The sequence below is a fragment of the Dromiciops gliroides genome, chromosome 5, assembly GCF_019393635.1.
Source record: "Dromiciops gliroides isolate mDroGli1 chromosome 5, mDroGli1.pri, whole genome shotgun sequence".
Lineage (NCBI taxonomy): Eukaryota > Metazoa > Chordata > Mammalia > Microbiotheria > Microbiotheriidae > Dromiciops > Dromiciops gliroides.
The window spans coordinates 147,713,774-147,725,864 of NC_057865.1; positions in this window are offsets into that span (position 1 = coordinate 147,713,774).

Below are 12,091 nucleotides of genomic sequence, written 5' to 3' on the forward strand. Positions count from 1 at the left end.
TGTAAACACAGACACTTGACTCCCCTCAGAAGATACTGCATTTCTTTACATTCCTCCACCCACTGCCTATGCTTACCTCTAACCTGACTCAGCTCCTGACTCTCCAAAATACTTTTCCATTGGCCTTCTCATCCTGAAGTTCCTTCCACTCCTCTGGCTTCTTCTTCCAATTGGTGAGTTGAATTCCTCTTCAAAACCTCTGTTTGAGAAAGTATACATACCATCCATGCTCACCTCTAACCCAGCTCAGCTCCTGACTCTGTAGACAACTTTTTTTTTTATTTTGACACTACATGGGCATCTTTCTCCATATCCCTGACTCTTCAGCTCCCTTTTATGTGATGCCATCCCCCATTAGAATGTAAGCTCCTTAAAAGCAGGAACTATCTTTTTGTCCATCACATAGTTAGTACTTATTGCTTTATCTATCTCCATCTTTCTATTTGTTTGCCCTCTTCAGTAATGAAAGCACCTTCTCTTATAATCTCTAAAAATGGGCTAGAAGGAATAGACCTACTTCTCATTCATCCCTGCTTAATCCAGATTCTCATTACCATTACTCAGCAACCTTTCCTTTGAGGATCATTCCATCCCTCTCCATCATCCTATACAAATTCTTTTGCAGTAATCTACCAATTCCTATCCCAGGTCATGATCTGTACTTTCTCAAAAAAATCAATACTTTTTCATGATCTTCTATTTTACCTAAATCTCTGTTCTTATATTTGAGTAATTTAATATTTATTGTGATATCCCCTCACCTCCATTCTATCTTAGCCTCACACAAGGGTGTTGATACTGTGGTAAAAAGTTTTAACAGTAGGTTAGATAATGGAGAGATGCCAGTTTTTTTTTTTAGGACCACCCTTTTGGGGAGGAGACCAACAGCATGAGCTACGCACACCAGTCCGCCTGCGACGCACGCCAGATCGCCTGCTGAACACTTGACTTCCGGGGTGCGAGCTTAAAAGGCAAGGAGAGAACAGAAGTGGGGCCTTTTTTTCCTGCTCCGCTGATCTCCTGGCTGTGCTGCTCAGACAGACGCTGACTGAAGTTCGACTCAGCCCGGTTCTTGGTTAACAGCACGCGCTTGACTCGGTCTCTCTCTCTCTCCCCAAAGGTGGCCTTGGGTTTTGGTGAGTTTTATACGGAATATAGACTAAGCCTAGACTTAAGACGATTTGTATTGTATTTCTACTTTCCTATCCTTCTAATCAACATCACCTTGTGACTACCATACAATAAAAGCTCTAACTAGAAAACCAGAAGCTTCTTCCATTTACTAGTCTGGGAGATAAATTAAGGGAAAGGTTAAGTAGGGGAGATTTATGATCTAATATCCAATTTTAAATCTCACAATACCTTGAATTCATTGTCATACACATGTTCTATCTCAGTGATCTCAAACCTTGAAATTTCTCTATCTGACCATAAGATTCTGTCCTTCATCTTTCCCTATGTCCCATCCTTCCTAAATGTGTCAGTTTACAATTTGGAGGTTGCCAGTGCAACCTCCATTTAATTAGTCTTTCTCTGTTTTTCAAAGTTATCACAATTGTTTTGGCTTCATTTTCCTTCCTTTGAAATCTTGATACAACAATAGTTAACCAAATCAATTTTATTCTGTCCTATGATGGACAAACTCTGACCCCTGCTAAATCCAAAGGCTTTTCTCAGTTCTCATCCTTCATGACCGCTCTGTATCTTTTGATATTGCTGAACATTTCCTCCTCCCAGGCACTCTCTTCAACCTGTTTTTTATGACATTGTACTCCCTAGGTCCTCTTCCTGAATATCTGACTGATCCTTCTCAAAGAATCTTTTGCTCCATCAGCATCTACATTGAATTCCCTATTAGTGCGTGAACCACCAGTATTCTTTCCTGGGCCCACTTATTTTTACTCTCTACATTTTTTCTCTTGATCATCTCATGAGCTCCCATAGGTTTAATCATCATCTCTGTGAATATGATTCTTCAAATATAAAAATACAGTCTTCAGGGAGGTAGCTAGGTGGTGCGGTGGATAAAGCACCAGACCTGGATTCAGGAGGACCTAAGTTCAAATCCAGCCTCAGACACTTGAGCAGTGTGACCTTGGAAAAGTCACCTTACCCTCATTGCCCCACAAAAACATCCAGTATTTATCTCTTTCCTGAGCTTCAAGTCTCATCTCCAATGGCCTTCTGGATATCTGCACCTTACTGTCCTTTGAGGTACCTCAAAATTAACATGTCAAAAATAGTTCTTATCATTCTATTTCAACCCACTTCTTTTTCCTAGTTTCACTATTTCTGTCAAGGTATTACTATTCATCTAGAACCCAAGTTCACAGCCTGGGAGTCCTCCTTGACTCTCCCCTCATCTCATATCTCCATATCCATCAGTGCCAAGTTCTCCACAACATCTTTAATATCTACCCTCTTCTTTTTTCAATTCGTATAACCACTACCATAGCTCAAGTCCTCATCACCTCTTACCTAGATAATTGGAACAGCCTTCCAATTTATCTCCCTGCAGACAGCCTCTGCTCTAACCCCAATCCCCCATCCATACAATTGCAAAATTGGTATACCTTAAATATAGATATGAACATATTACTCTCTTGCTCAAGAAGTTCTAATTTTTTTGCCTCTAGGATAAAAGACACACTGTTTTGTTTGGCAATTAAAGCCCTTCAAAGTCCAGCTCCAATTTATATTTCCATACTAATCTTACATTTTCTAGTTCATGAATTATATGTTGCAGCCAAATCACCTTACTTTACCATATACAGCATTCTGTCTTCCACATCTCTCTTTTTGCTTTCTGCATAGACTCTATCCTATTCTTGGAATACTCTTCCTCCTCACCTCTGCCTTAGGATCATATAATCAGAGAGATTCAGAGATGAAAGAGCCCTTAGGAGGTATCTACTCCACCTCTTTCATTTTACAGATAAGTAAATTGCATCTTGAGAGGTTCAATATTTTGCCCAAAGTCACGCATTTATTAAGTATCAGAGATGAGATTTGAACCCAAGTGCTCAGGCTTCAGAGCCAATGTTTTTCTACTCTACAATGACTTGTACGATCCTGGCCTTCCTTCAGAGCACAACTCAGGTGTCATACTCAACAGGGCCTTTTCTTATAATCCTTGATTGTTGGTGCTGTTCTTTCACTGTAAAATTACTTTTTATCTGCTTTGTCGATGCTTTGTATATAATTATCTCTGGTGTATTGTTTTTCCATGATAGAATGTAAGTATCTTGAGGACAGAATTTGTTTCAATCTTATCATTTTGTCCTCTGAAATTAGCATAATATCTGGCAAATAATAGGTGCTCAGTAGAAATTTAATGAATAGAAGCCTCCTGCGGTGGTACAAGATAAGACAATGAATGTCTGAATTAGTATGATGACAATGGAAATGCAAAATACAGCATAGGTATTATAGACCTATAGAATCAATAGGATTTGTCTACAGGGCCAACTTTTACTTAAAGAAGTATTTACTAAGTATGTATCATTTAGATAGAGGGGTGGAGCCAAGATGGTGGAGAAAAGACTGACTCTCTGAGCTCCCAACAAACCCATCCACAAACCTCCAAAAAAAAATGCTATAAGACAACTCCTGGAGCAGCAAAACCCAAAAAAGAACAGAGTGAGGCTATTTTCCAGCAGAAATTGCTTAAATAGGCAGCAGGGGTATTCTGCTGAATGAGGTAAAAGAGGAGTATAGCTTGTGGAATAGATCCAGCCCCAGGCAGGCCACACCTCTGGAGGCTCATAATCTTCAGCGTCAGCTGATGCTTCTGAAACTTGGCTCACAGACCAGTGAGGGGGTTCAGCAGTTAGCCAGGGAGAAATAGTAGGGGGTCTCTACTGAAGCAGAGGTGGGAGCACCGTGGGGTTACTCAGGAAGCAGACTTGAGTGGCAGTCACCCAGTGGGGGAAGGGCACAGGCAAGCCAAGCTTTTGACCATAGAGAATCAGATTTCAATAATATTTCTGCTTCTGGGTTAAAGAGCAAGCAGACCCATGGTTACTTACAGGCCAGGCAGGCTGAGAATGAGCCTAAATAGTACCACCTGGAAGCCCCTGTAACTTGGGACAGTGCAATCTGGAAGGAGCACTACATGTTAAGAAGGAGTTAAAAGCCAAGATATAGGCAGCCAAGATGAGCAGGCAGAGAAAGCAGCAGACCATTGAAAGTTTCTTTGGTGGAAAGGTAGATAAAAATACACCCTCAGAAGAAGATAACAAAGTCAAAGCTTCTACATCCAAAGCGTCCAGACCATGGAAGTGAACTTTGAAGATAAAATAAGAGAGGTAGAGGGAAAAGTTAGAGAAGTACAGGAAAAAATGGAAAGAGAAATGAGAGTGATGCAGGAGGGTCATGAAAAAAAAGTCAACAGTTTGAAAAGCCAAATTGACCAAATGGAAAAGGAGATACATAAACTTTCTGAAGAAAATCATTGCTTAAGAATTAGGATAGAGCAAATAGAAGCTAATGACTTTATAAGAAAGCAAGACAAAATAAAGCAAATCTAAATGAGTTTTTAAAATAGAGGGCAATATGAAATATCTCCTTGAAAAAAACAGCTGACCTGGAATATATATCCAGGAGAGATAATTTGAAAATCATTGGACTACCTGAAAACCATGATCAGAATAAGAGCTTAGACATCATCTTCCAAGAAACTGTCAGGGAAAATTTCCCTGTTATTCTAGAATCAGAAGGCAAAATAGAAATTGAAGAATACACCCTCCAGAAAGAAATCCCAAAATGAAACTTCCAAGAATATTATAGCCAAATTCCAGAGATCCCAGGTCAAGGAGAAAATATAACAAGCAGCTAGGAAAAAAAAGAATTCAAATACTGTGGAGCTACAGTCAGGATAACACAAGATCTAATAGCTTCTATATTATAGGATTGGAGGGCATGGATTATGATACTCCAGAGGGCAAAGGAACTGCAATTACAACCAAAAATCACCTACCCAGCAAAACCGAGTATAATCTTGCAGGGGGGAAATGAGACTGCAATGAAAAAGAGGACTTTCAGGCATTTATATTGAAAAGACTTGAACTGAATAGAAAATTTGACTCTCAAATACAAGACCCTAGAGAAGCATAAAAAGATAAACAGGAAAACAGAAATCATGAGGGATATTAAAATTTTAAACTGTTCGTTTACATTCCTACGTGGGAAGATGATGCTTCTAACTCATAAGAACTTTCTCAGTATTAGGGCAGCTAAAAGGAATATACTTAGACAGAGGGCACAGGTGTGAATTGAATATGAAGGGATGGTATCTGTAAAGCATTTATTTTTTTGTTTATCCTTGTTTTTTTATGGGGCAGGCAGGGTGAGGTGGCTTATGTCTGGGGCTGCATTTGGGCTCAGAGCCTCCTGGGTCCAGAGCTGGTGCTTCATCCACTGTGCCACCGAGCTGACCCATGATGACATCTTTAAAATAAAGTTAAGGGGTAAGAGGAATGCACTGGAAGAAAGGGAAAGGGAGAGGTGGAATGTGGTAAAGTAGCTCACATAAAAGAAACAAGAAAAAGCTTATGGAGTGGAGGGGAAGATGGGGAAGGAGCAGGGGAGTGAGTGAACCTTACTCTCATCAAAATTGGCTCAAAGAGGGAATAACATATACACTCAATTGGGTATAGTAATATATTTTTGCCCTGAAGGAAAGTGGGAGGGGAAAGGGATAAGGGGGGAGAGGCTAAAGAAGGGAGGACAGATTGCAGGAGTGGGTCATAAAAAGCAAAACAATTTTGAGGAGGGATAGGGTGGAAGAAGATAGAAAATAGAGTAAATATCAAGTGGAAGGAATAGGATGGAAGGTAATATATTTAGCAATAGTAATTGTGAAATAAATGATGAGAAGGATGTATGAAAAATGCAAGCCATCAATAGAGAAAGAATTGATGGTATCTGAATACAGATTGAAGTATAATTTTATTTGTTACTTCCTCTTTCTAAAGTTATTTTGTCTGTTTTCTTTCACAAACTGAATAATGTAAAGATGTTTTGCATAACTGAACATGTATGACTTATATTGAATTGCTGGATTTCTTAGGGAGGGGTGAGGAGAGAGGAAGGAAGAAAATTTGGAACACAAAGTTTCAAATCAATGTGAGGGGGCAGCCAGGTGGTGCAGTGGATAAAGCACTGGCCCTGGATTCAGGAGGACCTGAGTTCAAATCTGGCCTCAGACACTTGACACTTACTAGCTGTGACCCTGGGAAAGTCACTTAACCTTCATTGCCCCACAAAACAAAAAACAAAACAAAAACAAAACAGAAAAAAATCAATGTGAAAAAATCTGTTGTTTTTTTTTTTACATGTAACTTGGGGAAATTTTCTAAATAAATAAATAAAATTTTTAAAGTATGTATCATATGCCCAGTCTTTATTCTATACATTTTAGGGAATACTAACAAAAGTATGCTATTCTCCAAATATTTTCAATCTTTTGGGGGTGAGAGAAAAACAAGATTTAAATTTATGAAATAATTAGGAGACAATATATACTAAAAATATAATTAAATGCTTGAATGTGAGGTGATTAATATGTATCACAGGAGATAAGGAAGAGTAGGACTAACTTTAGGCTGGACCAATCAGTGAAAACTTCCTGAAGCAAGTGGGTCTTTAGCTGACCTTTACAGGACAGGTCAGTTTCAGATAGATAGAGAAAAGGGAGGAGAGTATTCTGAGTGGAAAAGCATAGCAGAAATAAGTTGCAAAGATTTCCAAAATAACCAGACTGACCATTTTATGGTCTGTTTATTTTCATCATCTTAAGCTACTCAATTGAATCAACTGTGTGGCAGTCTGATGGAGTGCTTGATGATTGACCTGCTATCAGATGATTCAGCTGGTTGACTATATTGATCCAGACCATTTTTTTCTTCTTTTTTTTCTTTCCTCTTCTTTTTATAAACTTGCTATTTATGTACAATCAAATAATTGTAGCCCTTCATTAAAGAACTGATGATCCTTGGGAAAAGGAAAATTGAAAATGGCTCCTTGTCCCATACTTTGTTATCTTGGAAACCTCAAATTGGACCCCTTTCAAAGTGATAGCTTATACCTCCTTCCTGCCCAGTTGTTAGTACATCCCTACATATTTTAGAGGAATGGAAAACTTTTCTAATCCAAATTCTCACTTTATGTACTGAATGAGTAAGCCTTGGCATTCCATGTTTCTTTGGTTATTCCCAAAGCTTTGGCTACATATTGCCTTGTCGTTGCCACCACTTATACTAACTTCCATCGAAGCTGATCTCATGTGCTACCTTCTACATAAAGGCTTTCTTGGTATCCCTAATTGTTAGTGGTGTCTTTGTCCTTAAATAAAAAATGGATGTGTTTATCTGTATAGTTTTTTTCCCTCCTAATAGACTGTACATTCCTTAAGAAGAGGAAATGTTTTAAATTTTGTTTTTGAATCCTCAGTGCCTAACATAGAACCCTGCATATTGGCCTAATAAATGCTTGTTGGATTGTACTGGATTAATAACTCTTCCCAATCTACTTCACAAGAATTTAAATTACAATTTGAATATTCTAGTAATAAATATTTTTACAAGAGAATATCCGACAAAATATTTTCAAACCCCAACAACAGGGTTACTGTATTGCAAATAACATTTGCTAGAAGGTTCCAGTAGAACCAAAGTATTTGAGTCAACTTGTTGAGTTCAACATCACAGCACTTGATCTGTCAATAGACAAGAAAAGCACAAGGAGTGTGTTGGCCTTAAAATACTATATAAATATAGAGTTATCCCTAATTTCTTAGGATAGCTTCACTGGAGAATTGAGGTAAACCATATTCTTATCCATTAAGGATGCTACTTCAAACCTCATTTTTGAAGTTCATAGCTTTAAACTATAGCTTTAGTGCAAACCTAGAGATTGTCTTTAAATCCAACTTCAACTCTTTTTAAAGACAATGGGGTGGTTGTTGTTTTTTATGATCAACGAATGAAAATTTGCTGAATTCCTGAAATCCTCACTAATACTAAGCATAAACTATCATGAAGACTTAGCTGGAGGTGAAAAAATAGTTCTGAATATTTAAGAGAGGAAAGAATGTCTGTTTTGCTAGACTTTTTTGCCAGCAGAGTCTTAGCAAAAATCTGTCATGTCTTTAAAGATGCAACTAAGAATTTTAGTAATTCTAGCAATGGGGTCAATTCAGCTGGGGGAGGGGGGGTTGCAATTGGGGCAGTTTCTAAGCTATGACTATACTTCTGACTAATTCAGGTAGACCAATCATGGAGTTAAAGTTAAGGAACTGGGAAGCCAGGGGAGTTGAAGGCAAGCAAGAGCTGGTGGGGAGAAGACTATGAGCTACATGTTTACCTTACTGGGGAGAAGGGAGAATGACATAGGGAACCACAGAAGACATAAGAAAGGTTTGGACAAGATGAAATGCATTTTAAAGAACTAGTTTCTGAGTGATAGTTGTAGGAAGGGAAAAGTTTGAAAGTCACAGTGGGAATTAAGAAGCATGCTAATGTTTTTCCCTTGCCCTGTATGTCAGGGGTTATGAGAGAAGGAAGAGCAAGCCTTAAAATGGATGCCAAGAAATGTTGCATCCTCAAGAGAAAGATGAGTTTTATCAAAAATTAGAAGGAAGATGAGAGGAGAAAGTCTATGATGAAAGATATTTTCCAGTTCTTATATTTAAACAATAGAGGAGGGTCTTAAAAGACATAATGGAAAGGGAGGGAAGAATAGGATAAGGACAAAGGAGAGGTTGGAATGAGCTGACCAGGGATGAGAATGTGGAGAGAAGTAGCAAGAGGAAGAGGCTTTTATTTAGATAGACTGCAATTCTGAATCATAGGAATTAGACGAGCAGAAGATAGGAATTTGCTAGCCCAAATACATGAGAAGTACTCTATATAGAGCAGTTAAATTACTTTCAAGGTGGCTTCCCCTCAGCTGATTACAAGGAGACTGGATGTGTAGTTCATTTGTTTGACAGGAAGCAAATGATAAGTCATAATACTTGACAAACATTTTGAGTTCTCCCTCTACACAGGGCATTACACTTGGTTCTAGGGACACCAAGGGAGAGGTGAGAGACAAAGTCTCCACTCTTGAAGAATTTACAGTTGAGAAAGAGAGTGGAAACCAGCATTTGCCACTCTTGCCACTGACCTCTCCATTGATCCTGTGCTAATCCTGGGCAGCCCATGGGGCATGAGCCCCAAAGCCAAGGGGATTCATAGGAAGGCAAACCATCAGAGAGGATCATATCTGCCATGGGACCCACAATTAGCAGTGTGGGCCTGGATGAAGAAGCAAGGATATTTATGTGGGCTGGAAGGTATTCCACTGGGGGAATAAAGTATGCCCCCCAGATATTGATAATGTATGGCAAAAGTCAAGTTGCATTATACTAATTCTGGTTCTTTATTTTAAAAAAATACTAAGTTTGGCACATTGACTTATTCTTTAGTGTCTCTGAACAGTATTTTCTAGTCAACAGTTTTTCTCTTGAATTATAATAATATTTTATTGATTTATTTTTAACTGTTGTTTGATTTTTTTTAAGTTATATATATATTATAGGTTTTTGTTTGATCTTTTCAGTAATTCAAAGTCCTTGGTGTTCCAGATCCAAAACAAACAGAATTAAAGAAGATAATATAATCATTCTGATATGAAGTCACAATTTGATTCAACTCAGTTTCTCCCAAGAATTTTGAGGTTTTCAAGAAGAAATAATATTTAAGAATCAAATACATCTTAGGAAAATAGAAGTTGTCTTACTAATGATCAAAGTTTTGATTCTCAATTATAGCCTTGGAAAATGCTCAACTTTAGTTTTAGAATTATTTCTCTGGTTTATAATTGAAGATTTTGGTGACTAACCACATCAAGGAAGTTGTTAAAAATTAAAGACTGACATGGATCAGAGGTGCTGGCTTGCTTTGTTTTTATTCAATACTTGCAATGTATTGGGATGGTTTAAACTCTCTTTAACACATGAGTAGCTAAATTTATGTTTTAGTGATTATTACATTTAGGAATTATTGTATTAGTTTGTAATCTTATAAGTTTAACAACTGAATTCAATTCAGTATGGTACCTGAACTTTAATTAGATTCATATTCAGAGAACTAACACAAAGAAATTCTCTGGTTTTAATTGGAGTCTTAAAAGGTAAAGAATTAATTTTGAGATTTTAATTCTTATGTAATGATGAAAAACAAGCTATTCCTCTCCACACAACACACACACATACACATACACACACACACACACACACGTACAAAATCTAATATTCTATTTGAGGAAACATAGTGATGGATCTCGGTAAAAATTGGGAAGGAGTAAGCAGCACTTCAGGGTTCATTTCATTCAACAGACATTTATTAGCCTGGAGCTATGTACTAAGAATTGGAGAAGATAGAAAGTTCCTTTACTCATGAAATTTCTAGACTAGTAAGGGAATGTGGCATGTGTATGATAACCATAGATAACCAGCATACAAGTTCCTTAGAGAGGTGTAAATAAAATCAGTTGAAAGGTGGGAAAAAGTCCTTACTAACTTGGGAGGGAGAATATCTGGGAAGATATCTTGAAAGAGTTAGTATTTGGGAGGGGATTTCAAGAATAAGTAAGAATTCAGGTCAGGAGGACAGTATCATAGGTTTAAAGCTGGCAGAGATGTTAGAGATGAAACTCGACAATCTTGTATTAAAATCGTGGAGTGTATGGGGTGTTCAGGGAGGACTAGTACCTCTGATGTGAGGGCTTTCAAGGCTACTCATCCACCTTTGGTGTCCACCTGTGACCCAGTTCTCACCAGTGTCTCCAAGAAGTTGTAACATTTGTAGCAGCAACACCCTGGGACAACTGCCTTAGCAGCTGGGCTAAAACAGATTGAGGAGGGGCAGCTAGGTGGCACAGTGGATAGAGCACTGGCCCTGGATTCAGGAGAACCTGAGTTCAAATCCGGCCTCAGACACTTGACACTTACCAGCTGTGTGATCCTGGGCAAGTCACTTAACCCCAATTGCCTCACCAACCCTCCCCCCCACCAAAAAAGCAATAAAACAGGTTGAGGGTAACTGATGAGCCTCAAACCCATCGATAAATATCGGGGGGGGGTGTAGCTATCTATCCAAAGCAAGTGAAGACTTCCCCCAGCAGAATGGGTAGATGAGAACAATTTGTTCCAAGGGCTATAAATGCCACTGAGGCAGGTGCTGCAGAGCTCTTAGAGCTTGGTCAGAAATTTAAGATGCCAAAGTCATCCACTGCATCCCAGGCCATAGCTACTCATCCTGACATTTGTCTTGCCACTGGGCTTTGGTGATTCCAAAAGAGAGTCCAATTCACACGCAAGTCAAAACATAGCCCCCATTGGTCCTCTTCAAAAATGAAGGACCAACAACAACATTGTACTAGGTTTTATGGATACAGACACAAAAATAAATTATCCCCTACCTTCCCATGGCTTCCACATACCCCCCCATTAATAGAAGTTAGAGGAGCTAGCTTGTAAGTAACAGTTTGTTCTCCATCCATCTCAGGGTTAGGGCAACTCCCTAGGAGATCAAAATTGGAGACACTAGTTTTTTGCCAGTGTACATTGTCTCCAGTGGTATATTTCTAAGTTATATGAATTTAAAGAAAAAAATATAACACCTAACCCTGAAATATGGTATTCTCTACCTTACATAACTAGTCTCTACCCTCAGATAACACATTCTTCTATTGTTTTGTGTCTGTCAACACATTAAATTAGTGGGCACAGTAAACTCCCCAAAGCAAAAAGTTGTAAAGAAGGTATCAACCTTGTTGGGAAGAACATGTTGCCTTGATCTGTAGTTTTCTGTACCAATAATGTCAAATTGAAATAGAAAGGTATATTGACTTAGAAAACCATAAATTCACATTATCTTATGTTTTATTGTGTTTTCCCAATTATGTTTTAATCTGCTTCTGGCCCCACTGGAGTTTTTTGGTTTTGGGGGTTTTTTTGTTTGGTTTTGGTTTGGGGTTTTTTGTTTGTTTGTTTTTTTGTTTTGTTGTTTTGTTTTGTTTTGGGTTTTTTTTTTTTTGCAACATT